Below are 26,823 nucleotides of genomic sequence, written 5' to 3' on the forward strand. Positions count from 1 at the left end.
TCATGCAGAGAAAGCAGTGCTGCTATCTAGAGTAAAGGCTGTCCCAGACTTTCTGTTATAAATCCTGTACTTTCTGTGCCTTCCAAAAGCCAAACTTAAAGTACTTGAGATTGGTTATTTTTCTGGTGTCTAGCTCAGACTTTTTTTTTAAAAATGTACTTAAATATGTAAGTAAAAGTCGTTGATCTCTTGATGAGAATCATAGTTAGGAAGGTGAATGTTTTACCAGAAATATAAAAGAAAAATTTTATTAAGGTTACCTGTGTGCTGAAATGGCTTTGTGCTTCAGAGAAAGGCAATGATATTGGCAGACATTGTGTTAGCATGTTTTGCAACATTCATTCTGCATTGTTTAGGTTGTGCGCCTGATTTCTGAATCTAGTTTCTTCACTACAGGATTTTGCATTTGTCTTACATGCAATGTGTTATTTTTAATTTGAATCTGCGTTGGATATACACCTGCAGTGGTAAGTGGAGACTTGCTAGTAGCACAGAAAAAGGATTGTCTAGAAGCAGAACAATACTATATCGTGGCATACACAGAGCCTATCTAATGAGTGACTACAAATGAAAGGAAATGGTTTACTGGGGGAAGGCTGTGTATTTCTAGTGCAATATTACCTTGCCCCGTAGACCTGATGGGTAACATTTTAGGGAAACATTTCAACTACCCACAAGAGAACTGACTTACTTTCTACCCAAAGGTCACGTACATTGAGTGAAAAGCCTGGTTTGTCTTTGACCTATACTATTCTCAGGATTCTTGTCTACTTTCCCACATGTGGAACAAGGCAGAGGCCACAATGAAAGAAAGGGCATGATAGTAAAAAAAAGAAAGAAAGATAGCAACCTCTTTGCCTCCCCTCTATGCTCTTGCAGAAAGGAGAAGTCCATGAAGTTGCTCCACTGCAGAACATAGAACTTCAACAGGGGAAACAGCTGAAGAAAAAGTACTATACTGGTTACAGTGGTTCCACTCTTTGAGAAGCTGCATGTTTACCCTCTAAGTGGGCAGACTTTTGTCCACTGACAGACAAGTAGGCCACCCAGCAACCACTATCTTAATCTGAAGAGACAGCTGGTAAGGACAGTAAGTCTCTTATCTGCTAGTCAGGATGCCAGCAGGAAGAAGAGGCTATAGGAACAGCTGAAGGAACAGAAGGCAGGAAAAATTCAGTGTTTCTCAAAATGAGGAAAAGGGAAGAAGAGCTAGTATTTTAGTGCAAGCCTTTTTTTTTTCCCCTGCCGTAAACCCATAAGCACTGCATGCTAATTTGCATTTAATATTGCAGCCTCCTCCCAAGTTTTACATACACATTGGCTTTTAACAGCTAGACATATTAATAGCAGAATCTTTTCAAATTGTGACAGTAGAAGATACTTTATTGTTAGGCATTTGTCTAAGTGCAAAGTGCTAAATGCAAAATAACAAGAATAATCCTGATTTTGCAAAATGGGGAAGAAAAAGTGGGTCAAGCTTAAGTGTACTCATTGCTGATCTGCTGAATTGCTAAGCACCTGAAGCTAGTGGGTAGCAGCAGCAATTGCAATTGCTTGTTGAGGTTCTTCTTGCCTTATTAAATCAAGTCAATACTTGCTCAATGATCAGAATCTCTCTCAGCTTCAATCTTGCGTTGGAGCTCAGGGGAGGAGACTTGCATGCAGGCTTCACTGTTCTTCTTATAAGAACTAATAAACGGTATAAAAATGGAAGCATGAGCGATCTCTCTTGCCTGGGGATATTATTGAAACCTGGTTACATGTAGATTCATTCTTATTTGGTGATGGCAACTCCCAGTCTGAAGTCACCTGTAGCAGATGAGGAATTCCTTGGGTGTATCAGATGCTTCATTTACCTTTGGGCAGATACCAAGAAAAATTACAGGTTAGTTAGCTAGTTCAAAAGGGAAAAAAATGCATTGCAATTAGAGAGCCTATTATAAGCAGGAGACTAATACCTGCCAAGCTGCATTCTGGGATGTTGGGATCTGTTCCCAATGCCATCAGATGACATGCAGAAGAAGATGCAGTAAGTACAAGGCTTTGATTTTGAAATTATATACATAAATATATATACACATATATATTTTTAAATCTGAGGGAAGATTGTAATCACTATTTAAGCAAAGATGTTTTCAAGGTGCAGAAGCAGCTCTGGTCTTCTTCAGATTATATATTAAAGTTGGCTATACTTTTATAAATCTTGTCATGAGCAAGGGTTTCAAATCGTGGATATGGTTTTACTTTGAACAGTATATCATATATTGCTCATTAAGTACAAAAGTATATGGTTACTATCCTGAGAGAGCTAAACATTTAATGTATGATAAATTGGTACAATGTTAGTTGTAAAAAGCATTTAAATACCATTGCTAATTTTACATATGGACTGGAGACAGCTCTAATTCTTTGTTTCCAGAAGGTACATAAGAGACCCTTGTAACAGTTTTGTGTCTCATTCAAATGTATTCAGCTCATACATTAAATAAATACTGTTTAGAAATACTTTATAAGTATGCAGATCTTGAAGCCTATGTGGCAACACTGACTTGAACAACCAGAATTCAGGAATTTACACGGTCCCCGCAGTTTGTTTACAAACTAGTGGATGTGCAGCCTAACTGGCTATTTTATCTTCCTCTGCTCAGATTAACTCTTTCCCATCAAAGTTTCCACCCCTATACTGTGAATAGTAGGTGATGCTTTGGAAGTGTATGGGCATGTAGAAGAGGGGATTCTTGCAGCAATTTTATTCCTGAGAAAATACTACTAGATTTCATTACAGAAGTCAATGATCCTGTGTACTGAGACTGAAAAAAACCCAGATTTGATAATCATTCCTTTCTCCTAATGTAATCAAAGGGACCCATATCTGAAAGACTAGTAAGACTGCTCGAATTAATGATATGCTACTTTATTATTAATTTTTTTTTTTAATGCAAGATTCAATTCTTTAAGAGGAGTTCAAATCTCCCAGGTTAGTGTAGTTTTGTGAATGCAAGGGAAATCACTCCCCTATCACTTCTCTAATCTGTCAATAAAAATCTTTCTCTGAGCACATTCAAATACACAGATCTCCCAGATCACATTAGGATAGTTAAAAGTATCCTATGTTGTTTTTCATATTGCTGCTATTTTCTACTGTACAGAAGGAAATAGTAGCCAAGGGATGTAAGAGAACAACTGAACCAGATGCGACTTGAGCATCTATTGTAGAAAGTGGCTGCAATGTAAAGGAACCGTTTCCTCTGGCTACAAAAGTGAAGGATGATAATAGCTACCTTTGCAGATAGGCAGCCCTCAATTTCAAAATCAAGTTTATAGTATCCTGTCTTGTTGATTAAGGACATATCTATTTGCCAGAATGAAGCTGTAAGAATTAGCTTAGTGTAGTGCTGGGAAAAACAAACCAAAACCTGATTCAATTCTACCTAAACCACCCACCTCAGTCTCCCCGCCAGCTTCCTGGATTTAATTGCTCTCTCCGATCTTGCAAGTTGAGTGCCTCCCACAAAGTGTTTTCCAGCACCTTTCTGAACCTGGTTTCTTTCACAGGCTTTGCATTTGGATTCCTTCACATCCTGCCAAAAGCTCACAGTCCTTTCCTCAAAGTCTCAAAACCCAAAACAAATGCTTTGCCTACCTTTTTCTGGTTCTTGCTTTGACCCAGTTTTCCTTACAGACACAAAGCTGAAAGAATGCCATGACAGCCTAATCTCCTTCAGGAGTATGCAAGCAATTAATATTGTTTAAAAAGATGATGAATCTGTGAATTTCTAACTCACATGAGCATATGCTACTTGTATTCAAAGTTTATTTGCTAACAAGGGCTTGCAGAAAAATTATTATTTTCACTGAAGAATTACTCAAATTCTTGAGTATGGGCTAACGAAGAAGAACTGTTACGTAAACCAGAGCCAAGTTTTACGCATTTAGGTCTTAATCAGAAACTTGTGCAACTTTGTTTATATAATTGTCCAGATTCAAATTTGGTTGTTATACCACTTAAGTTGAAATAGATGCCATGATACATAATAAGCACTCATATTCTGATCAGGATCACTTTAAATGAAAGAGATTACTGACTAAAGTGTGTATTTATGGACAAAGATACTAGAGATGAACCATGGAGTCAGTAGGACCATCATTCTTTGATACAGAGTCTGGTGAAATGAATGCTTTGTGCTTGAAGTACCAGTGTAACCTTCACACTAATACTTATTATCCAGTGTTTGCCTCTCTTCCTATTTTCCACATGCACTACACCTTTATATTATTAACTATCAATTTATATGAAAAATGTCACTTAGGCTATTGCACCCTGCCCCTTTGATTATGACAAGCTGCACCAAGTCCCACCTTTCTGTATCCTGTGTCTCCAAATGTGAGTTGATGCATACTTGAGAAACATTTTGTCTTCAAAAGACAGTGTTTTATTTGCCTGGTTTTGATTACACACTAAATTCTGAGATTATAAAAAGATATGATCTCATTACTTAAGTGTCTCCAACTACCAGTGGATTAAAATTCTTTTTCTTACTCAACAAGTAAAATGCAGTATTTCATAGCTCTTTTCAGCACAGTTGTGGAAATCATAATCCAGTATTAGCAGTTTTTACATCCACATTGTGCTGCTTTTAAAAAAGGCCAGATGGGAAACAAAAACATACTGGCCATGTTAACAGAGCTTTGGTGGTCCCTCTTCTATACTGTAGTAATAAGACATAGAATATTTAAGTCAGCCTTCCACTAGAGGAGGGAAAAATTATTGAGAAACTGGGTATTGAGCGATGCTTGTCTTGTTTACAGTAACTTTTGTGCAAATGGTGACCAGAGACTATCCAAGAAAAATGTATTTCAGAAACCTTAGTGCCAGTAACTATGCCCAGAGATTGAAATACCCAATAAATTCTGTTAGCAGTAACTTCTTGAACAGCTCTTGTATCACAAGCATCGAGCCTCTTCAAATGTTGCACTTGAGTTACCTACAGAGGGTGTATCAACACTCCCAGTGAAGGTTGTGTTAGAGGATTGGTAGGCATATCTTTTTTTAATGTTGTTACATGTCTAAAGGTCAATAAAACTGACTGGAGTCATCTTAAGGATAAATAATTATAGTAGCCTCCAGGGAATATGTATATATTAAAGCTGCTTTCTAGGTTGACATCCATAATAACTTATCTTAACTGTTGTTTTTACTTGTTCTACCTATACTAAAACTGGCATGGATATATTGTGATCACATCTTCTCTTGCAATGTAGCATATATTTTAAGTAATCAAGTGAAAAAAGACTTATGTATCTGGTTTGAAGTAAGCACAAAGATAATTCAAAACGTTCAGATTCTCTTGTGTTCATATAATTTAACTGCTTAGAATCCCATAAATTATCACTTGATGGGCCTTAAGATTCTGCTTCAGTGGAATTTGTTGGGTAATATCAAAAGCGACTGAACAAGTTAAGAATGAAATACAGCTTCCAATCTAACTGTAGTGTTCAATACTGAATTGTCCACATAAATTGTAATTGCTTTCTAACAGGAAGCAAAAGATGTTTAATCTCCTTCAGAAGAAGCAGAAATCAGTCATTCACAGATCAAAATCTATTCATATGCAAAGATGACTCATCTATAAATTGCAGCTGCTTTCAGATGCAGTGTTAGATTACTCACTATACCCTGAAAATAACTGCAAACTGCAGTAGTTACTCTCTACTAGAATGCTTATGTATATTTCTTTCAAGTTAATTACTTATGCAAAAATGCATCTGTTGGATGACACTGATGAAGCTCCTGATTTTCAAATATTTCCTTGCCCTACACAGTGATTACTCAAAATGTATCTGTTCAGAAAGAGAACTCATCAAGAATCTTTCAACAAAATGCTTTTTCATTGGAAAATGAGATTCAAAGCCAAGTTTTCCATGGAAATGAATTTATTTTGGTGAAGCTTTTGTCAGGAAAGGTTTCAGTGTTCCAAGACAAAGTTTCTGGTTTAGATGAGACATCCCTTCATTCCAAATTATCAAATAATGTAGGCCAATTGCTTGGGACAAAATAAATTCCAGGATTTTGCTACTATTCATGTGTAGTTATACAAAGTAAACCAGTTCCATCAGGAGAGAATGAAAGACCTATTGAAAACTAGCTACCAGAGCTGGGTTTGGGTATCCCACTTGGTTATGGCAGAACCTGAGGACCTAGCATGTAGGGACTTTACCCCTAATGTTTATTTTGTTTTACTGACAAGTTTCAAAAATGGTCTTGGCTTTATCCTCTAAAACTTCTTAGGGGGCTCTTCCCAAAACATTTCCACCCCGTGATTAAGTAACTTCTAATCCAGGAAGAACTGTTTTGCAGATTCCAAATACAGTTGCACTGTTGGCTCAAGCTAGGAAATAGGAGATGTGCAATCATTACAGCTTAAATAAGCCTGGATTCCCCCCTTAAGACAAAAGTAGTAAAAGAAGTAAAACTAACTTTGTTTAAAGCAGAAGCATCCTACTTGAGCTTTTTGTACACAGCACCACAGCAATCCTCATTTTCCAAGCATTTTCAGCTAGCTCTTTCTCCCCTAGCACCATCCCCTTTCATACCAAGTAGAATCTAAAAGACCACATTCCGCCCTCTCTTGTATGCTTTGTGATGGGAAAACAAATGGATAGTAATTAATTTTCTCTTCTCCCCTCATGGTCTAGTCTTGGAGACATCACTAAAAAGGAGAGATTAAACCTTTCTTTTTTGCAGGGGGATAGTGAATGAAGAAAAATCAAAACCAACATGTATATTGTTTCCTGAATTCTTTTTCTGTATCTTAATGACTGAGTTCTATGTCTATGACTCTGTGCTACTTTCTGTACTTTGATTACTCAATCTTCAGCTAGCAGTTTTATACTAGCTATGCATAGGCTCTCAGTGTTGAATAGCTGGAGAATATCTTCAACTATAAATTTGGTGCTGGTGTTGCAGAATTAACCTCAAAAAGCACAGGCTGGATCCCAAAATATCCCAAGGAAGAAAACTTCCACAACAGTAACAAGAAAAACATAGGGAGTGTGTGTGTATATCTATTTATTTGATTATCCTGAGCACTCTGAACTTGAGTCTGTAATGTTGCCAGTTCTTCTAAATGTATAGAACGCAATTTGCCTTTGGGTGCAGGAACTTTTGAAACTGCCTGATAACAAAGGCTTCCAGTAATGCCTCACACTCTGTTCCACCATCCTATCTGCTTACATCAGTTAATGATCCACTGGATGACAACATCCCTCATCAATACTTATGGTAGTCAGCTTTCATTTAAACACGGTTTCGATGCCCTTATTTAAATCTGTGTTGCTTGTGGCTTGCAGTGTGCACCTGCTTTTACCACAGGCTTGAGACGCCTTCTAGACTGGAGTCCTCCAGTCAAATAGAGGAAACCCCAAGTGTTCTTCAGTCCATCCCCACACTGAGAGGGAGAGCAAAGCCCAACTGACCCATTGTTTGCAGGAACGGTAGGGAGAAGGGACGAGGGCTGGCCTGAACTTCTGGACCACTTTCTGCTTCTCCTCTTCCTATCAGGGCTGCATTAATGATTCTGCTTCCCATTTAACCTCAGCTGAAAAAAACCCCTAGGTACTGAAGGAGAGAAAGGAAGGTCCATCTGCCTTGTGAAGTAATGACCTAGATGCTCTACCCCAGGAGATGGGAGTAGCAGATAGTCAAAGGAGATTTCCAGACATGGCTGAAAATTACGTGAGAGCTGGAGCTGCTGGATTTGCAAAAGACTGGCTGGATCACAGGACAGAATCATTCTACTCTTGGTAGAATCATGAGAATTAACAACACTGTACTGTCAAAGTTCAAAGGAATTGGTCAGGGACTATAGTCTGTTCCTCAAGCCAGACCAAGATTATATCATGGATGAGCCATACCACTAATGATATGTGGAAGAATTACCCTTTGCAGGATTAAACACTGAGTTGTTGTTATACAACTGGCTTCAGGAGATCAGAGCTTAATGCAAACAAAAACTTGTATGTGCCCAGAGAATTCAAGATAAGTTGTTACCACGTAACTTTTTGTTTTAAATTTTCCACTGGACATCTTCATACACTTTCAAAAAAGATTTTTAAGCAATACTACTTGCTATTCTCCGGAACTCCTGGAATGTTATGTCTCAACAGCATTTAATTGTCCTCCCTGTTAAAGACTAGATGAGTCAAAGTAAGAGAAAAACTGCATGTCACAGGACAGCTTGGAAACAAAGGGGTCATCACCTTTATTCTTTAGGGAACTTGCTGATATGTGGCGGCATTCGCATTTGATACTTCTCAGACACTTACAATTTCTGGACCAAATAGCTTCTATAAAATAATGTCTGAGGGGCAACTGAGGATCTTTGTAACTACTGCAACGAGCTGAGTGTTAATTTTCTTCCTTCTTTTACAGGCCATGGGGAAAACAGGGCTGCTAGCCAGAAAAGTGCAATGTTCATAATATTACAATGTCATCTCAGTATGCTGAGAAGTGAATAACTCTTAATTTTGATTCTGTTTATGTTTTGGACAGCAAAAGCAGACTGTTTATGCTGCAAGCATGCTAGTGAAACTCTTCCTGGGTAGACATATGAGATTTTTACAGATGTCTGGAACAAATGTACAAATGCTATGAGTGGTAAGAATGCAAAATAAAAAAAAAAAAATTAAACTTCAATTGGAACCAGTTTTTCCTAGTGGAAAAGGATATGCATGTATATGCTTTTGGAGAGCATGCCCTTCCATGATGAGTTTCTCTACTGGTTACTGAGAGTCTTTTTCCTTCTTCATTCCCCATGCCCCATAGCAAAGAAGGGAGGCAGATGCCTCAGATGGAAGAAGGAGCATGTTATTTGCAGGTGGGACTTTCTCTTACAGGTGTGAAGTTTACTGTGCTTGGACACTTACATCTTCTTGGCCCAGGAACATCAGTGAGGTTTACTCCTGCCTGACTTCCATGGTACAATTTGCCTCTCATCCACCAGAAGTGGAATAATATTTATATAGCTGATTCATGGCTGAAGTGGGAACTTTATGTAGTAAAGTCAGTCCTCATTACAGTAATACCCAGGAGTCTTTTGAAGTTTAGCTTATCTTTGTTTCATCCTTCCTCACTGAGGTATGGAAGTGTAAAGTAAGAACAAAGAGCAAGACTGAAAATTGGAGAGGAAAACTGTCTCTAATGTCTCACAGAGACAATCTCTGAGATTGCCTTTGCAGCATGACCTACCTTCCAGAGGCTTCAAATGTCATGGTACTGCTTTGGGTATAGCTGGAGCATATTCTGGTAAACATGCGGTGGGTTAACAGCCTGCAGAAGGGCAGTAGGTATGGGTGCTCAGGTAAGTTGTGCTTATAGCTGCTCCGGAGGTGACTCTTTCAGAGCCCTTAGACATAGTCCAGATATGTGGACATGTGCAAAGCTCACAGCAGAGCTGACTATTTCACCTTAGTCTTTCTAGTTCAGTGTTACCAAGGCCTGTGACTTCCTTGAATCATGCTAGTCTGGTGAGGACTGGTATCAGTCTTGTGAAGGTATGAGAAGTTCCAGCCCTCCTGTGGATGTCAGCCCACCACAGGACAGAACTCTTCTGAAAAGCTGGTCTCCTCCTTTCTGTACTGCTAGAAGCAGCAGCAACAGTAAGGCTAGGACAGGAAGCAGAACTAACCCCCTGTTAGAGGGAAGAGTGAAACGTGGGGGTGTGAAAGAGCTCTGGAATTCAAGGTCCCAACTGATGCACTGTCACTAAAAAAGTAATTTTGACATTCTTGAAAATCTCTCTCCTGTATTTAATTTAGTCTCAGAGACAGTAAAGCATTTAACATCTGCTTAAGCATATTTCAATTACTCACCTAAGTGACTTGACAAAGTAGTTTCTGGTAGAGCCACAGTCTGAGCCCTTCACTGCTTTAAATCCAATGCCTTTGTAGTTGTTGCTCATTATAATCTAAAATTTGCTATAATATTGTTGTATATATTTTTATCATGCATTTTATCTTAAAACCACATTATTTCCTTACTAACACCTAGTTCTATGAAGAGAACTAAATGGCATAAAGCATCACACTTGAATATTCAAGTACTCTAGAAGAAAAGAAAACTGGAATTAAGGGAGCTGGGTAAGAGTAATTTCAACAACCAGCAGCTATGGCAGGCTCCAAAGCCAAATGAATCTGCTGCTGAACACCTCAATGGTGTTATGATGTGGTAGAAAGAGAAGATAATACAGAATCTGTTTATGGGCTAATTTAAATTCAAGACCAGTTCTAAAAGATGGACCTGGGAAGTCACGTGCAGCTCATACCAGGGCCACCCTTTTGTTTTGTTTTTTCTTAAAGGAGATTCTAAAACTTTTTTTTTTCTTTTCTGGCCATATTCCATGCTGGAAGGAGCAATGCTTCTCTCGTGTCGTTTGAAATATCCAGCCACTTGGCCAATGATCTCATGCACCAGGGCATATGGAATGACGCTCTTTGCTTGCATTAGTGTATTAGCACACTGCATACAGCTATTAATTTTCTTTAACCATTCGCAGCTCAGCACTGTGGTGTGTGTTTTCCACTATGTTCTAATGGAAATCTTGAAAGTTGTTTTATTTTTTTCTTTCTGGCTTCCTTAGAAATGTTTTAGGATTACATGTTTAATAAGATCTCTTCAAAACACTTCAGACTTTGGAAAACCTTTTCCTGGAGTATATTGCTATAGGAGTGGGAGTGCAGGCTAGGAAAACTGAAATGCAATCCACTGCCCTCTGCTGTGTCTCGGATTTCCTGGGTACTTTCATTTACATGGACATATGGTAGAAAAGCAACAGACCAAAAATCCTTCATATCTGAGAAATCATGAACCTCCTTCATGAGGACAGAACCTCACAATGGGGCTGCTTAACATTCCTATATCTATTTCTGTCCTTGAACAGAAATTAGCTAGCTATATGATGATGCATTTAATGCAGAGTAACTTTTCCAGAAATGAAGGTCTTATCCATTACTTCTGTGCAGTGCTTGGCACTCTTATGCCAAGATTAGTATAAGATTTTTCTACCATGGGATACTGATGTAAGCATCAAATTGCATACAGATGAATGCTGCCCTTGACTTGATTAGCACACTAGGGCCAACCTTTTTGTTGTTTTGTGTTTTTCTTAGAGTTTCACTGAATAGAAATTTTTCGGTTTAAAAAAAGCAAGGATTTATTCCACGTTCACATTACATCACTCCATGTGACTACTCCTGTGGCTATTTTTGTAGCCTGTGGTCATATTGCTCAGTTCCTAGAATCAGGATGATAAATTTTAACACTGAACATCTATTTAGTAAGTAAGCTTCTGTATTTTCTGACTGCAGAGTTCCTCACTTCACTTCTCTTTTGAGCCTGGTTTGTCTGTAAACTGTCTGTTTACTATGTTGCGTGGAGTCTGCTATACTTTCCAGAATACCTGCATGGGGAAAGTGTTACTTCTCTTTCTTCTTCCCCCCCCCGCCCCCTTTTTTTGGTGTTTTTGTTGGGGGGGGGGGGGGGGGGGGGATGTGAGAAGTCTGGGATGACAATCCTGTGTGCTTTAAACTTACATTTTTAAAACATGCCGCACACTTTAATGCTGTTTCGTGTTGCCAAGTGCTATGTATAAACAAAAGCTCTGAGTCCACCATACTCTGTGTATGTTTATTCCAGAAGTTAACACCCCAGATATTTCTTTAGGATACACCTGTCAAAGATTTTCAGGTTATTTGCAAAATTTTTGTAAATACAGAAAAGCTTTTTAACCCTTCAAATTAAACCAGATGGTATTTCTGCTTCACTGTAAAAACTTTTCTAAGTATTTTTATGTCATATTGCTATTTTTTCCTCCAGTGTCTGGGTGTTGGAAAAACATCTGCATGTTTATCCTACTTAATTAAGCAAAAGTCAGGCAAGGCAAAACATGCATTCTCGAGGATTTTGTGAAGGAACAAGAGCATCACTAAATCTGAGCCATAATTTGTCTAAAAAGCCCAGGCAGTCCAGATTAGCAGATCAAGATTCGCACAACTATGGAGCATTTGGAGAATAGATCTGGATCTAAATCTTGTGTCCTAAATCCTTTTCAAATTAGGAGATATGCATGACAATGTATATCAATAGATAGATTACTTACTTTTCTTGGTCAAACTGGGATCAGTCAGAACCCTGTACTTTATTCACACTTTGGAGACAGAAAATCTGCCTATTTGGTATTTCAGTAATTGGACTAAGAGGCAAGTAATCAACCAGCCATTCAGGATGGAAATCAAGCAAAATCAGATCAGCACAGATCAGAAATAGGAAAGGGATGAAAAAATGTCTTGAAATTACTTAACTGAGATGCTGTCACTTAAAAGTGACAAACTGTGATAATATTTCTGTAATGTTGGCTGCATTTTGTAAAAGTAGAAATTAATTTCAAAACAACTGTATATACACCTTTTTGGGGGGAATTTGCTGTGTAATTCTATCACACTTCATGTACTTGCTACATATAGTAAAATATTAAGATCTGTGTTTTAATATTTCAGAGATACATGCAAGTTGAAAATCTGGTAATTCAGTTCACAGATGTCATCTCTAAATGTGGTAGTCAAATTGTGAGAAGTCCCATTACACAAATGGAAGGCACTTGTTTTGTAAATTAGTTCTAGAACTGTCCAGTTGTACCCTGACAATAGGGTACAAGTTCTGCTTTAATTGTGGTCTGTACTGAGACAATACAAAACCAAAATCTTGATGTGTAAGAGTATTTCAATATTGTTCAACTCTGGCATATCTCATGTAGCCGTGTCTGGCAGTATAGTGAAACTGCAGGGTAACTGTTGCCAAGAAGTGAAGATTATTTTTGTTATACAATAAGAATTGGCGGGGGGGAGGGGAAGTTGTATAGTTGGATATTGAAACAAGAGATTGCCTTTGCCTCTCAACTTTGTTCCTGATCTCCCTCATTAATTCACCATGTGCCCTCAGGCAAATCAATCTCTGTTTTCATTTTGAAGTAACAGCTAAAAGGATAAAATGCTTGCAGGTGGCTTAGAGTTTAAAGATGCTATTGTAGAGACTCAACATAATCTACTGACATTAATAATAATTTAAGAAAAAAAAAAAAGCTGAAAGGATGTTTCCCTCCAAACCTAAGAAGGATAAACTGCAGAAGTTGTTTCTAAGTGAGAATTTAAAAGCCCTTGGCTCTGGTATTTTTTTATTTAAAATCATAGTAAGGTGAACACAAAACCCAAAAGGCAACTTAAGAAAGCATAAAATTATAAAAGACTTTCAAATGCACAGAAAGAGAAAACTGGCCTCTAATTCAGGAAAACCTTACATTGATTGCTGTAACATGGGAGGTCATAGGAGGGGAAGAACACTTTTTTGTTTGTTTACAGCAGTCTTCCTAATCATCTATGACTGTTGTGGTTTGTGAAGTGCTGTGAGAACCTAGGATAGGAAATACTTACAAACACACACCAGAGTACCTACCTCCTGAGTTTGCCTAATTCTCATCAAATCTATCTTCTTAGTGCCTATGAGATGACTATATAGGCATGAGAGGTACTTGTCTTATAAAAATAACTTTATTTTTCTCTATCATCTTCTTATTTTCCCAGCTGAAGACTCCTAATCTAGTTAGTTGCTTATCATATAGAAGCTGTTTTGTATCTCTAAAAATCCATGCCGCCCTTTTCTGTTCCTCATTTAATTTTATTAAACATATATTCTGGCACAGGAACATATCTGCATGTTGTATTCAAAAAGTGGGTACATCCTTGATTTATACAATGCAGTAAGTACTCTCTTCTGGTTTGTTCTCAGCTCTCATCCTAAATTCCTAACATTGTTTCTTGTCTTAAAACATTGCTGAGCACTGAGCTGGCATTTTTAGGGAGCTATTCACAGTAAATCCCACATCTCTTAATCTGGTTGACAAGAGCTAAACCAGAACCCCTTACTGTTTACGTATGATGTAGGCTGTCCTTTCCTAGACTGTTGCTTTGCATTCACTTGCATAAGATTTAATCTACTATTTCATAATCTAATATTGTGCTTTTTCAATGTATGTGTTTTAGTCTCAACTATCTTGAAAAAGTGTTTATCAGCAAACTTTCTTACTCCTATTGTTCTTTTTTTTTTATAACCTTTTGAAGAAGTCATATGGGATTTTCTCAAACCAGACAATACCTATAGTGTAAGAGGTAAATTAATTATAACATGTGGAATTTATGAACAATAGGAAAAAAAACTATTTTAGCAACTTCAGCTCTGACTGTATGTAATAATATTGCTGCTTATGTCAGTGTGATGAACAGATAAGTGAGAAGGTATAGCCTTTGAGATATACTTTGCATATGCAAAAAGATACTCCTGGGATCACAGAGTTTCTAACGACTCAGGCTGCAGTTTCACAAACCAAATAATTGGATCTGTAGGCTGTTGCTAAATGGGCAGATTCCAGTCTCTGCACACCTTATCCACTAGTTGAGCCTTCGTGCGCCTTCCCTTGCATTGATCAAGAAGTGCTGGGACTGTGAGATTAGTCATGAAAACATAAAAATCTGACCCACCATGCAGTGTCATGACTGCTAGGTCCAGTGTGAGAGACGGGGCAGAAATGTGCAGCTGGCGCTGAAAGGGGAAAAAGGGACTGTGCCTTTAGCAGCAGTATTTATTCAGACTGTGAATATTGTGAAACTGTACATAAGCCCTAATGCATAGCAGTGCTCCTAGTTTTTCTTTACATAGAAACATGAGGCACAGAGAACTTAACCAAATCCACACTTTTTCTCCATGTAACAGTCAGGAATGCAGCCCAAATGCTCTGATGCAGTGTGAAGATTTAACCTAGACAAAAATAATGAACTGCATGTCTGCATTATCAGACCTGTGACTTGCTTGGAGCACATAATTTGTGACTGTTATGCAGGCTAGTATTCATACTGTTTATGCTGAAAGTGAAAGCTCGCGTCAGGAAATTAAGCCAAAAAATGAAAAGTTCTCTAATGAAATATAAAGACTGACTACGTTAAATCTGTCTGATAGTGTCTAATTCTAATAAGAATAACTTGTAGAACTTTTTTAGCCTAATTCTATAATGTCTATGAATTGAAAAGCCCCCTGCAACCTCTTAATTATAAATAGATAAATGCAGCTGGCATTCTCAGTGGGAAAGCACACTGGGTGGCATACATCTAATGCAGTGCAGGTGATGCAACAACTTTGGAACTGATGGCAGTAGTGAAGGTGGGAGAAGAGAGAAAGGTATGAAGGCAGATAGTGATTAAGGCTGCCTGATAACAGTAGCCTTTTTGTATTTGTTTACTCTTGTAATATCAATGGGAAATCAGAATAACAAGTTCAGGTTAAGCTTAAAAATAAAGCAGTTTAGGCTGTTTGAAGATAGATGCTAATGTAACTGAAAGCAACTGTATAGCATATCAACAGCTGCTTCAGTATGACATACTGACATTCATAATTACATTTGTTTATTTTAAAATGCTAATGGCGACCAAGGGTGTTATGCCTTGTAGTAAATAGGTGTGGTAAGAACAGTATTTATATGGCTTATTGCTTTGAAAGTTTTCTACTGCATTAAGTTATCGTGAAAGAATAATTCTATATTCTCTCCTTCTATGATAAAAGTTTTCTTGAAACTGCTGTTCTTTCTCTTCCTTGAATAGGAACGCAGTATTCAATGTGAAAACTACCTATTTTTAGAAGAAAATAATTGTTATTTTTGATAACCTACATAAATGATTATTTATAATACAGCTCAACTTTGGCTACCTAGCATTTTATATCCTTGTCAAGTCTTCTTTTATATAACATTATTTTCAGTAAGTTCTTAATTTTTTTAGAAGACTACTTATGTTTCCAGCCCAGCAGAACAATTGAATTTACTCACGATTATCAAATTCTACAGTACTCGCTACTTATAAGTTGCACTTTCTTACCAAGAACTTGAACTGCAAAGTAAAGGTAATTAAAAAATACTGGCTTTTTTGCAAAATTCCAAGGTAGGCTTCCTGGGCAAGCATCATCTCAAATGTTTCATATAAGTTGTTCTACAATGGTTCCATTTTCCTCTAGGAAAAGCTATTTTATAGAAAGGGAGTCTTAGCGATCCTTACTTCTTGACTATTTTATTATTTATTGTTCCATATCACTATGCAGCAGTAGCATATTTTGTTGTAAATTCTTTCCATTGCTCACGAAGCCACACAAGCATCTTTGAGCTTTCTTCAGAGAATTCTTAACTTCCTACAAAAACAAGCAACAAAAAGCTACCAGGAAAAGTAACCAGAATATTTTTAATCACTTATGTCTATTTCCTATCCCTATGAGACACTATGATTTTCCACATTTAAGCTAAATACTCAAGTGAATTACATGGCCTGCATTAAACTAAATAAATCTATGATCTATTATTTTATATGAACTATACGGTGTCAAATATGAGAACAGATCCTATTTCATACCCATACTTAAAGACTTCCCAAGATTGCTACAGAAATGGAAATCCTTCTTGAATAGGCCTGTTTTATCTTTTGGTCACTTAGATGTGAGATTTCATTGTGTTTTTCAAATGTATGAACTAGCTGCCATCTCTCACTCTGTTTGACAAATGGAAGCTTCTTAAATCCCATGTTTTAAATATAAAATACTAGCTAACACATGTGTACAATAACTCAATGTCTTTAGCTTAGTTTACTGTGGTAACACTCACTGATCTCCCCCAGACACCAGAGGAATTGGGATATATTGTAATATCAAATTTCACCACTTCAAATATGGCAAGGACAAGTTGTTACACTTATGATAGTGCATGATGCTAAAGCTCTGCATTGATAAGTTTTAAATACTCTAGACTGCTCTAAGGTGTGTTCAGATGAAAACATAATTGCACTAAGGCTTGGCACATACTGTTACATATTTGTGCATTTAAAAGTAATGGCCCACCTGGGAGAGAGTTCGGAAGCAAAGTGGAATGCCAGGTAATCTGGAAGAGATATTTTTTCTTTCTTGAAGGTAATTTACTAATAGGGATTTTACTAAATTTAGTAAATCCTGTCACCTGATACTGACAGGTAATGATTTTTTTTTTTTTTTTTTAATCCTTATGTGTTCTAAGGTGGTGTTTGGTTTGCTTTTGGTTTTTTGTTGTGTGGTTTGTGTTTTGGGTTTTTTAACCCCTATCTCAAAATTCTATGCTAAATTTTGCCTTCCTACATCTCTGAGCTCTATGAAGATGGGTAGGAAAGCACAACTGCAGAAGTTAAAGGGTGAAGTGTAGTAATTATACATAAAGTTCTAAAAGTAAACAATCTTAATAATATGCTTTACTACGATAGCACTAAAAATCTGAGGTTAGACCTTTGGTTTCAATGGAAATATCCTGAACTCTCCTAGATATAAACAAAGCAGATGTGAAATATTAATTTATAATATATTTTATTTATAATAATATATAAGGTATCCTATATTTCAAATATTCTGGAAACTTGCCTATAAAAATATGCAATAATTATTTTGAACAAAACTGTGTCTAAAATCACCAATACATATTTAAGAATAAGCATAGTTGCCTATGTTATCAAATGCTAAATGAAGCCTAGGTGGGGAAAAAAAAAAAGGCAAATCATTTTGCTTGTATTCATGTCAGCTAAGAGCATGACCCTACTTGAAAACTTGGTAAATCAAAATCCATTACTTGGGGAAATAACTTTGTTGCTTTGTACTGAATGTTTCACCCAAACATTTAGTTAAAATAGCTAATTTTGAAGTCTGATCCTGAAAGCTACAAAAAGTCAGATAATTTACCCAGAGAGTGCTGGGTCAAAGCATCTGAAGACTGCATGCACCAACAGAAGATATCTTTGGTCATACTGTTTCTTATTCACTGTGTGGCCTTCACAAGAGGAGGAAAAAATCCACCTTAGTTTATTTTCAAAAGACAGTCTTAAAAGAGGTGTATCTGTCAAGTATATCCTGGGGAGATGTGTCAGCAATTGATCGTCCTCAGATAGCAATAATGCTTTTGAGTTTCACCCTACTTACTTCAGGGAAGATTTAACTTTACGTCAATTACAGAGCCATCATAAAGCACCACTGACCCTCTAATACTGCGAGTAATAATCCATCTAGAATTAATTTTATAGATGCCATTTATATATGGCACATATATATAAGAGTTAAAATTGTGGTATGTTGAAGTCATCAAACCCCAAGTTGGAATTATAAGTAAATACATATTATATACTGGCAACAAGAATTTGCTATTCCTTTCCCTCTGTCAACTTTATCTATATTAGGAGAAAAAAATACCCTTTTTTTTCATTTCCTGTCTGAAAGTTAGTGTGTGAACATAGAATCAGGTTACTCCAATTCACAAAGATGTTAGCAACATTTACTTTATGAAAAACAGGGCTTTAGTCCCCCAAAAAGATTTTTCCTTTTTTTTTTTTTTTTTATTTGGCCTTACTGCCAAGTAAACTGATGTCTCAGCAATAATGTTTTAGCAGTTACTTAAGTTCTTATGTCACTGTTCTGTTTAGGTGAAATGCAGAAGAAAGGCTTATATAATTTGTGGCTAATAGAAAGCTTCTGTCTCTACCAGAAACGAGCTTGAAGTTAAAGAATGTCTGAATAAATTAATCAGGATTCATCTGAGTATTAGATATAAATCTTGAAAGTATTAAAAATACTCAGGTACAGCCAGACATGTAGATACTCATTTCTCTGCAATTGCTGAAAGATTTAACAAATCTACTAACGCAGCATACTAGAGTTTTGCAGTGAGGCTTAGCAATAGACTTGTATGTTTGCATTCCTTTGACCTGATGTCTTTGCTAATTACTGTTCAAGTAATTTAGTTGTTTTGCTCATAGCATTGTTTTGGGTTTTTATTATCTTGCAAAAAGCAATTAAAAAGAAGTTCTTACAAAAATAAGACCAAAATGAACATCATCTTATATTAGAAGCCTTAAACATAATTAAATTGACTTTTCCATTGGAGGAAAAGCATATCCTGATGTGTATGATCAATTTGATTACCACTGTCCAGTCTAAGAGAAATGGATTTGTAACAACAACAAAAAAGCCTTAACAAATTACAAGCATCTGACAAAAACATGCCCCACCTTTTTAATCGGAGACTAAATTAGCCATATAAATATACTTTTTTTTTTTTAAATAGCATACCTACACTGGTGTATCATCCTACAGAGCTTCCCATGGTGAAATCTACTGATGCATTCTGCTGCTGACAAGAATAATGCTGATACCTGTAATAGAGATGTGGTCCGTTAGCATATACTGAAATTTTCACCAATGCACCTCAGTCTGTCTCTGAAATACTGTGTACCAGCATGCTTTACACGGATTTGTTATGAACTTGTATGGCTACCAAGCTTAATCAGCTTTAATACCAAAAATCTGTCACTGTTGTCATATTCTCATTAATATACTGTTTCTGAAGTTATGTGCTTACAACATGATTTTTAATTGTCATACCCTTCTAAGCATGATTTGCTATATATGACATTGAGGTACAAAGTATCAAAGGCTAGTTAAAACATGGGTATATTGCCAAAGGTAATGTATGCCTTTGATCACGTATCTTTGTTTATCTGAATGTTTGAGATGAACTTGAAAGACGATGGATAAATAGACTCGTGCTGAAAGCCAAATACTACTTTTTTTTTTTTTCCTTACTTTGCATAGCTTCTTGTAGCAGAATCCAGTAAATGACAGATCGATTTCTCTTAGCCCATGAATGTGTGCACATGGCTAAAATGGACTTTCAATTTGTCTTCTTGCTGGATACATTGAACCTTTGAATGATGCCAGGTATTTATAACCTTATACCTATATTCTAATTAGTCTGGCTCTATCTGGGAATAGCAGTGCTGGAGAGCAGCTTGGATAGATACGCTGGCTGGGCCGATTCACTTGTCTTTTAGAATCTACCTTTGATAACAGCCAAGTGTGACATCAAAAAGAATGTGTTTCTGTACACAATACAAACATATGACAAGAACAGGTTCCTCATCAAAACTACTAAAAAAAGGTTTGGCTTTTTTACGAAGAATCACAACAAACAGGATTTATGAAAAGATAAAGGGAAGTTAATAACTTTTTTCTTTTGCTGCCTATCATCCCTCCATATGTTTTGAACATATATACACAGTCAGACACAAATGTGCATGTACACACATCTTCCTATTTTACCCTATTGCTACTGATTTGATACTTGTGATTCTTCATAGAAAACTAAAATGTTGCTGTCGTCCTAATGTACTTTATTACAATGAATAACTTCTAGAGAAACTAAGTACTAAATGCAGTTCAGTTACCACACACTAGAAATTGTCCATGCACAGGAAAAATAATGCATAGCTTGAGGTCATGCCAGATCAGATGATCAGTCTCTTTATGTAGCTCTGTATCAGGTATAATAAAAAAATCTTCTGCAGCTGAGCAATTATATATTCAGGCTAGGTTCTAAAAATCTTTGTCAGGAAAGAGTTATTTATGCTTTGTTATTTTTAAACTGTAGTACCTAGCTCTGAATAGATTTTATTGTGGTTAGACTTTTTCAGAAAGTCAAAATAAACCCAATAAACCAGTTTGGTTAGGTTTCAAAAATAGAATACACGTATAAATCAAAGTGCTGTATTTATTGTCTATGAAGTAGGAATGACTGTTCAAATAGCAACAAATTAAAGCCTAGATTATTTTTTTTCCCCTGTTGGAGCTCCAATAATGCTTATTCAGACTGAGTATTTATTCACTGTGCAGGTGGCACCCATCAGTTCAGCATCTCCACATTAAATTTATAAAACATTATTCTACAATGATTTTCATGCTTTGATATTCTCGGTATATGGTGGTATACCAATTGACTTAGTACATTTGTCTTATGCTCCTCTTTGAAGCTTCCCAAGTTCTGCCTGTAATGAAAGGAATGTTACCCAGATTCTTGATCCTTCTATTGGGAATTTAACTGCTATCCCTCCAATACATTTCCAACCACAGGGGAAAAAAACCCCACAGCTATGATTACCTAATAAAATACAATCATACCTGTCAGACACAGTTTAACAGAGATCACTTTGAAACCACATGGCTTTAGTGATGTGTTGGTTTTTTTTTTTTTTTTTTTTTCAGTCAGCTTGTACTGCATTTGCAAACAAATGGGTAGCCAAGGTCCATAACAGCAAATAAGTCAATGGACATGGGCTGAGTCATGCAGCAGGGACAATTGTCTGTAAGTAGGACCTGTGCTTTAAATCTCAGGTTTCAAAGTTATGACCACCATTCTTACATGTCACTACTTCTTTTCATACTAGAAGAAAATTAAATCTTGGTAATAAGTATTGCAAATGAGTATCTAAAATTCAGGAAAGCAACTTAACTCCTCCTGTCTGGAGAAGAGTCTGAGAGAACTGGATGGGGTAGTGCAGTGCCTCTGAATTTTCCTAGAAGCAAATTGCATTGCACTGAAACTGGAGAAGCAGAAATTCTCTGCTGCACTGCATATAACAAGCCCAGAGACACTGGATATCTATAATACCATAAATTACAGCAGGAGCATATGGAGGACTGAAAACTGGTGGAGAGTTGTTTGAAAATTTTAAGAATGTTTCATGTAAGATTATCAGTGAAGAAAGGCTAATTTTTTTTTTTTTTTTCAGTAAGAGATTATTGCTTACTGTTTATGGAGCTGCTCTCTCAGAATAACTTAACTACTGTAAGGCTTAATGAAAATCTGTTTCAATTCTAGTCTGAAGTGTTCCCACACAAACTTGTATTGAAAATCTATTGCAACTGATGTTTTCATCAAATATTTTTATTGTTAAGTTTATATAGGGACAATGCAAGAACCATATAAGTATGAATACCTAATAGATGGATTAGAGATGGAATTGATTCTGGAAGAATATACAAATCTGTAGAGGATTATATTAATTATTATATTCCTTGATATTACAAGGAATTGCATATGTTTTTTAGATAAACATATTTCTTAAATGAAAGCGTTAAAGCAGTAAAAGGGGGGAAAAAAGACAATAAATTCATATACAGAATGAAGTTGTCAACAGTAAGGCAAAACTTGTTTGCAATATTGTGGAGGCAGCTACAGCACAACATATTTACCTCAGGCAGTATGTCTCATGGTGTGTGCACGCATGTGTGTATGTGTGTGTAAAACATAACAAAAGAAACTTTGCATGACAGCTCTTGGTAACTGTCTTAAAGCACTTAAATTGGCTTGACCCTGCAAGTAAATAAACTGAAGTGAATTTAAAAATAGATACTGAAGCATGAAGTAATAACAGCATATATGATGTTTGTATCAGACAGTCCATTCTGTATCATAAAGTACATGACTTGACTTTACACCAAGATGAAGATTTACTGAAGAAAATCCTTGGGGGTCAGAATCTGCAGATACACAAGCCTACACAACCCTGTTTCAGAGCCTGACTGACTTCCCCTGAGTTCTCTGAGTGCAGGAATTAGTTAGATGTATCTGCTTCCAGAACCCAGCCTTTCCAGGGAAGTAATGAAGCTGCTATGTGCTTAATCTATGATTGATTGATAAAGACTGAAGCTTTCAGAAGGAGGTATCTTTTGTGTTGTGCTTATGGGAAGTCGGGTGTTATTTTCATAAGGAAAAGAAAAACTCCTGAGATTTAGCTTCATGATTTGGCTGAAGAGATGCTGAACAGACTAGAGAAAGGTATACACTGTAGTCAGCCCAATAGCAACCACATTTAGTGGGATATAGATAAAATATAAGTTAAAAGTTTGTTCAGGATAAAACAACAAAAATAATTAATGTGAACAGACTGTGCTATGGTTCCCATTCCAGCAAAACAAGTTTACTGCTTTGTTAACAGCTTCATATATAAGATGTGCTATTGTTGTAATATATGCAATTTAAATTCGACAATGCATGGAAAAATCCCAAACGAACTATAAATTACATTCCCACCCCTCTTCTTTGATCACTTCAGTGACCTGGGGAAATAATAAAGTCTTTCAGCTGAACTATAAATAGTTTATGCACCATCATACAAATAAGGTATTTTTTTATGTGGAATACTTCTCTTAAGTTGCTATTGCTTGATTTGTTCAAGGCTGCTTTCTTCATGGCCTCTGTACATCGGACTTCTTTTCAATCTAACTTGACTTAAATTTTTCCTAAGTACTGTTCTCTTACTCAAAAAAAAATTCTTATGGGGGAATAAGAAAATAATTCATAGCGTACATCAAAATAACATGCAGAAGCACAATGCTTCGAATGTGGCTCAGGTTGAATAATGCTGGAGAAAATGGCAAAGTTTTGTTTATAGCAATCCTTGGCTTGAGAAGTAAGGGAGTAAGATTTGATACCCAAAATTCCATAATAAAGTGTGTATATACATTTCTTCTTCTTCCTAGTCAGCATTACATTCCTAATTCTTGCTACTTGTTCTTCTGAGGCTTATAGGTATTCTATGTACTAAAGATGCAATTAAGGTTATATGATGCCACTTGAAACACTTTACACTTTTTATACAGTTAAGCAGACTGGGAATACATGAATATTGCACAGAGCAAACTGAACCACAACAAATAAAGAATAGGTTTAACTTTCACATGCTTCTTTTCAATAGTCAATATTAAAACTCTTCTTAAAGATGGTCACTATCATCCATCCCATTTTTAACTATGAGGAAACTGAAGTCTGTGAAGCTGAGATGGCTTTGCCTGTGTGACATACTCACTGGATGAAAGGGAGTTCCCAAGTCTATAAACACTAGACATATTTGCCTAATATCTCAAGATAATAGTTACTGTCACTAGCCCACTGTAAACCCTACTGGCACTTGTTCTCATTCTTTTTCTAATCATTCCTCAGGCCGCTTTTTATAGAGGTAGAAAACACTTCAGATGGTGAAAATATAAAATTTGATTATATGCCTGGACAAATGAAAGACTAATACCTGGATATTCACATGTTAAACATATTGTAAACCCAACCACTAAACACAAACATAAACCAGATCAACCTCAGGAAGAATGCTAATAATTTTCAGTTTCTTTTGGAAAGCTTGTTCAATTTTTGTTTCCCTTCTACTTTAGTGCTGTAATGTTTGAGTTTCTTTGCTTCCTTTCCTTGTTTGTTTTTCTTTTTCTTTCTTGTAATTATTGTATTCCTTTGCATGTGCTACATTGTTTAACCTTCTGAAATTTGGCTCACTTTCCTCCATATCTGTGTTCATTTGTTCCATGACTACAATCCTTGATCCTTCTACTCTTTCAAAAGAAGTTTAAAACTTTATGAATGGTGTTCTGTCAAAACCACCTCTTCTGGAGGTGGTTATCCCTCTTTTCTTTCCCTTTTTCTTTTTAAGCTTCTCATGGCATGTTCTGATTCATATTTTACATTACAATATCTTAAGCTCCTTTTGCATATTTTGCCACAAGCTGTACTACTGTCTACTGTATTACATGGATATGCCTAGTCTTAAGCCGTGTGAATATTTATTGTACACACTGCTTTGAGTTTATTTGTTTCTCCCCAGGGGCCAACTCTCCCGGTCAGATACATGGATATGACTCCTGTTAGTTATGTAAACTGTGTATGAGCATCAGAGGACTCCTTCAGTTTAAATGTGACACTTAAGAGAAAAGCTACTCTATAAGAATTTGAAAAGAATGATTCACATTCATAAATTTTGTCCTTGGTAGATACCATCTTGGTCTGGATTTGTTTTTCTGGGGTTTTTTGGTAGGTCTGAGCCCATGGAAATGGGGAAGAGAAAGAGAATAAGCGCTTTTCCTAAGAGAAGGGTTGAAATATCCATGTGGTTTGTCTTATAAGTGCTACAAAAGTTTAGTTAAATCTTTCTTTTAGCAGTATCCTCTAAATTGAAGGCATTATTACACGGGAATAAGTAGATAACTTCTAGAACATACAGGAATAAAGTACTGAATCACAGTATTCCAGAGACATGGAAATTTCTGTTTTAGCCTTCTAGAGCTCCTGGTTGCCATCCCCATTTCAATCTCCTATTACTTGGCAACCACACCTCTTCCTGGAGGGCACCAGTAGCTAACGACTTTGTATGGGTTTTTTTTCTTATTTAGTACTTGGGAGAGGCAAGCCCAACAGTGCTGCTTTTTTCTTGCCCTTGCTATGCCTCTATGAGGTTAATGTGACTTTAGCTGAACTCAAGCCTTGGTTTTTATCAGAATAAACCTTCTTCTGTACAGAAATCCGAAATAAGGCTGAGAGAATTTTGCTGGAGGCTCTTTTTAGACAAGTGCTTGTTTAATTAACAATTAATGTAACTTATATGACTGTAAATGCAAACGCGTACCCTCTTTAAAAACAGTTCTAGTAGAAGTGTTTTACTTTGCAATGGCTACCCTTAGAAGTTTTGTTTTGGGATGATAAATTACCTGTTTACCATTTAGCGTGCAGCGCTGTACATTTTCAAAGCCTGACCTAAAATAGGTTAGTTTGTGGCACACTGGCAGTACCTTAACAGACAGCAGAGTCCTTCAGTATCTTTACTCTTACATGGAGGCTGTGCTGAGTTACATACAGTGGATTGCTGTCTGACAGCTGTTCCCTGTCTCCTCCAGGAGAAGAGGCTGCACGCTATTTTTTTTTTTCCCCTTCTCCCCAGATACCTTTCCCAGCAGTTCACACCCCACCCCTCTCAGCACGTACCGCCCCTTGGGAATTTCTGCCTTTTCCCTGCAGAAACAGGGTTTGCTTTTGAACAGGTAAGACTTACGGGCTCTACTCTGGAAGCGCGGCTGAGGCAGGTGGCGGCCCGGGGAGGGGGCGGCCCTGCCCGCGGGGCCCCGCCGCTGCGCACGCACTCGTGGGCTAACTGCCGATGCGCCCCGTTTAATTGTCAAATAACCAGGAGATTTAACTTAGGCAGGGCTGAGCGGGGGACGCGGGGGCTCCAGGGAGGCGACTGTAACGCCAGGCTGGCGACAGCGCTGCGGGCGCCTCTAAAGGACTGCGAGGAGGCGGCTCGGTCGCCCCGGCAGGGCCCGCTCCAGCTCCCGCGGCGCAGCTCATCTCCCACCCCCTGATCGGTTCCCGAGAAGCGGGGGGGAAGGAGAGGGACGGCGGGAGCGCCTCATCTCCCTCCGCGGCCGGGCAGGGGCAGCCCGCGGCGCCTCAGCTGCCGCCGCTCCCAAATGGCGGCCCGTAGAGGGGGCGGGGGCGCGGGGAGGAGCGGGCTCTATCTACAGCTCGGCGCTCCGCGGTCAGGCCGAGAGGCGGGGAGGAGGAGGAGGAGGACGGGAAAAGAAGGAGAGACAGGAGAAAGGGAAGGAGCCGAGTGCCGACAGGTCGATGGGCGGAGGATAAATGTCTCGCTGAGTGTGAGGCCGCCATTTTAGATGAGGAACGAAACGAACGGCGCCGAGTGGGACAAGAGCCTGAAAGGATCCGCCGGGAGGGAGTGACAGAGGTAGGAGCGGCGCTGGGCTGGTGAGGGGTAGACGACAAGGCAGGGAACGGGGGGGAGAAGGGCTCCCCCTCCTCCCCTTTCTCCTCGGCTCTCCCTTCCTCGGTGCTGGCGTCTGGAGCGGCGCCGGCTGCTCCCAGCGGCGGCTCAGCCCTGGGCGCGCTGACCCGGCCACGGCCTCGGCCGTGAGGGAAACAAGCGCGGGGGAGGGCGGCCGCTCGCCGGGGCCCGGGGAGGAAGCGGGGCGGAATCGGCCGTCTCCGTACCTGCGGGTCGCGGCTCATCGCGAAGCGTTTTGCGGTCGAATCGCCTAGCGAG

The 26,823-nt window shown here is 37.9% G+C and overlaps 1 protein-coding gene and 1 long non-coding RNA gene across 4 annotated transcripts in view; one reads left to right on the forward strand and one right to left on the reverse strand.

Annotated features, from left to right (window-relative positions):
• Window positions 1–1,460: 1,460 nt before the first annotated feature.
• Window positions 1,461–26,813, reverse strand: LOC142593986 (uncharacterized). The gene is made up of 3 exons (XR_012831215.1): window positions 26,772–26,813; window positions 19,220–19,302; window positions 1,461–1,856 (listed from the first exon to the last, which is right to left on the reverse strand). It is a non-coding gene; the product is annotated as an uncharacterized LOC142593986 (long non-coding RNA).
• RAF1 (Raf-1 proto-oncogene, serine/threonine kinase) overlaps window positions 26,353–26,823 on the forward strand; it is a 45,894-nt gene continuing 45,423 nt past the window's right edge. For all 3 annotated transcript variants that reach the window (XM_075714528.1, XM_075714529.1, XM_075714530.1), the window contains exon 1: window positions 26,353–26,508. The gene's annotated coding sequence lies outside the window, so the exon portion shown is untranslated. The remainder of the gene's footprint in view (window positions 26,509–26,823) is intronic.

This window comes from Pelecanus crispus, chromosome 7 (assembly GCF_030463565.1).
Source record: "Pelecanus crispus isolate bPelCri1 chromosome 7, bPelCri1.pri, whole genome shotgun sequence".
NCBI classification, from domain to species: Eukaryota; Metazoa; Chordata; class Aves; order Pelecaniformes; family Pelecanidae; genus Pelecanus; species Pelecanus crispus.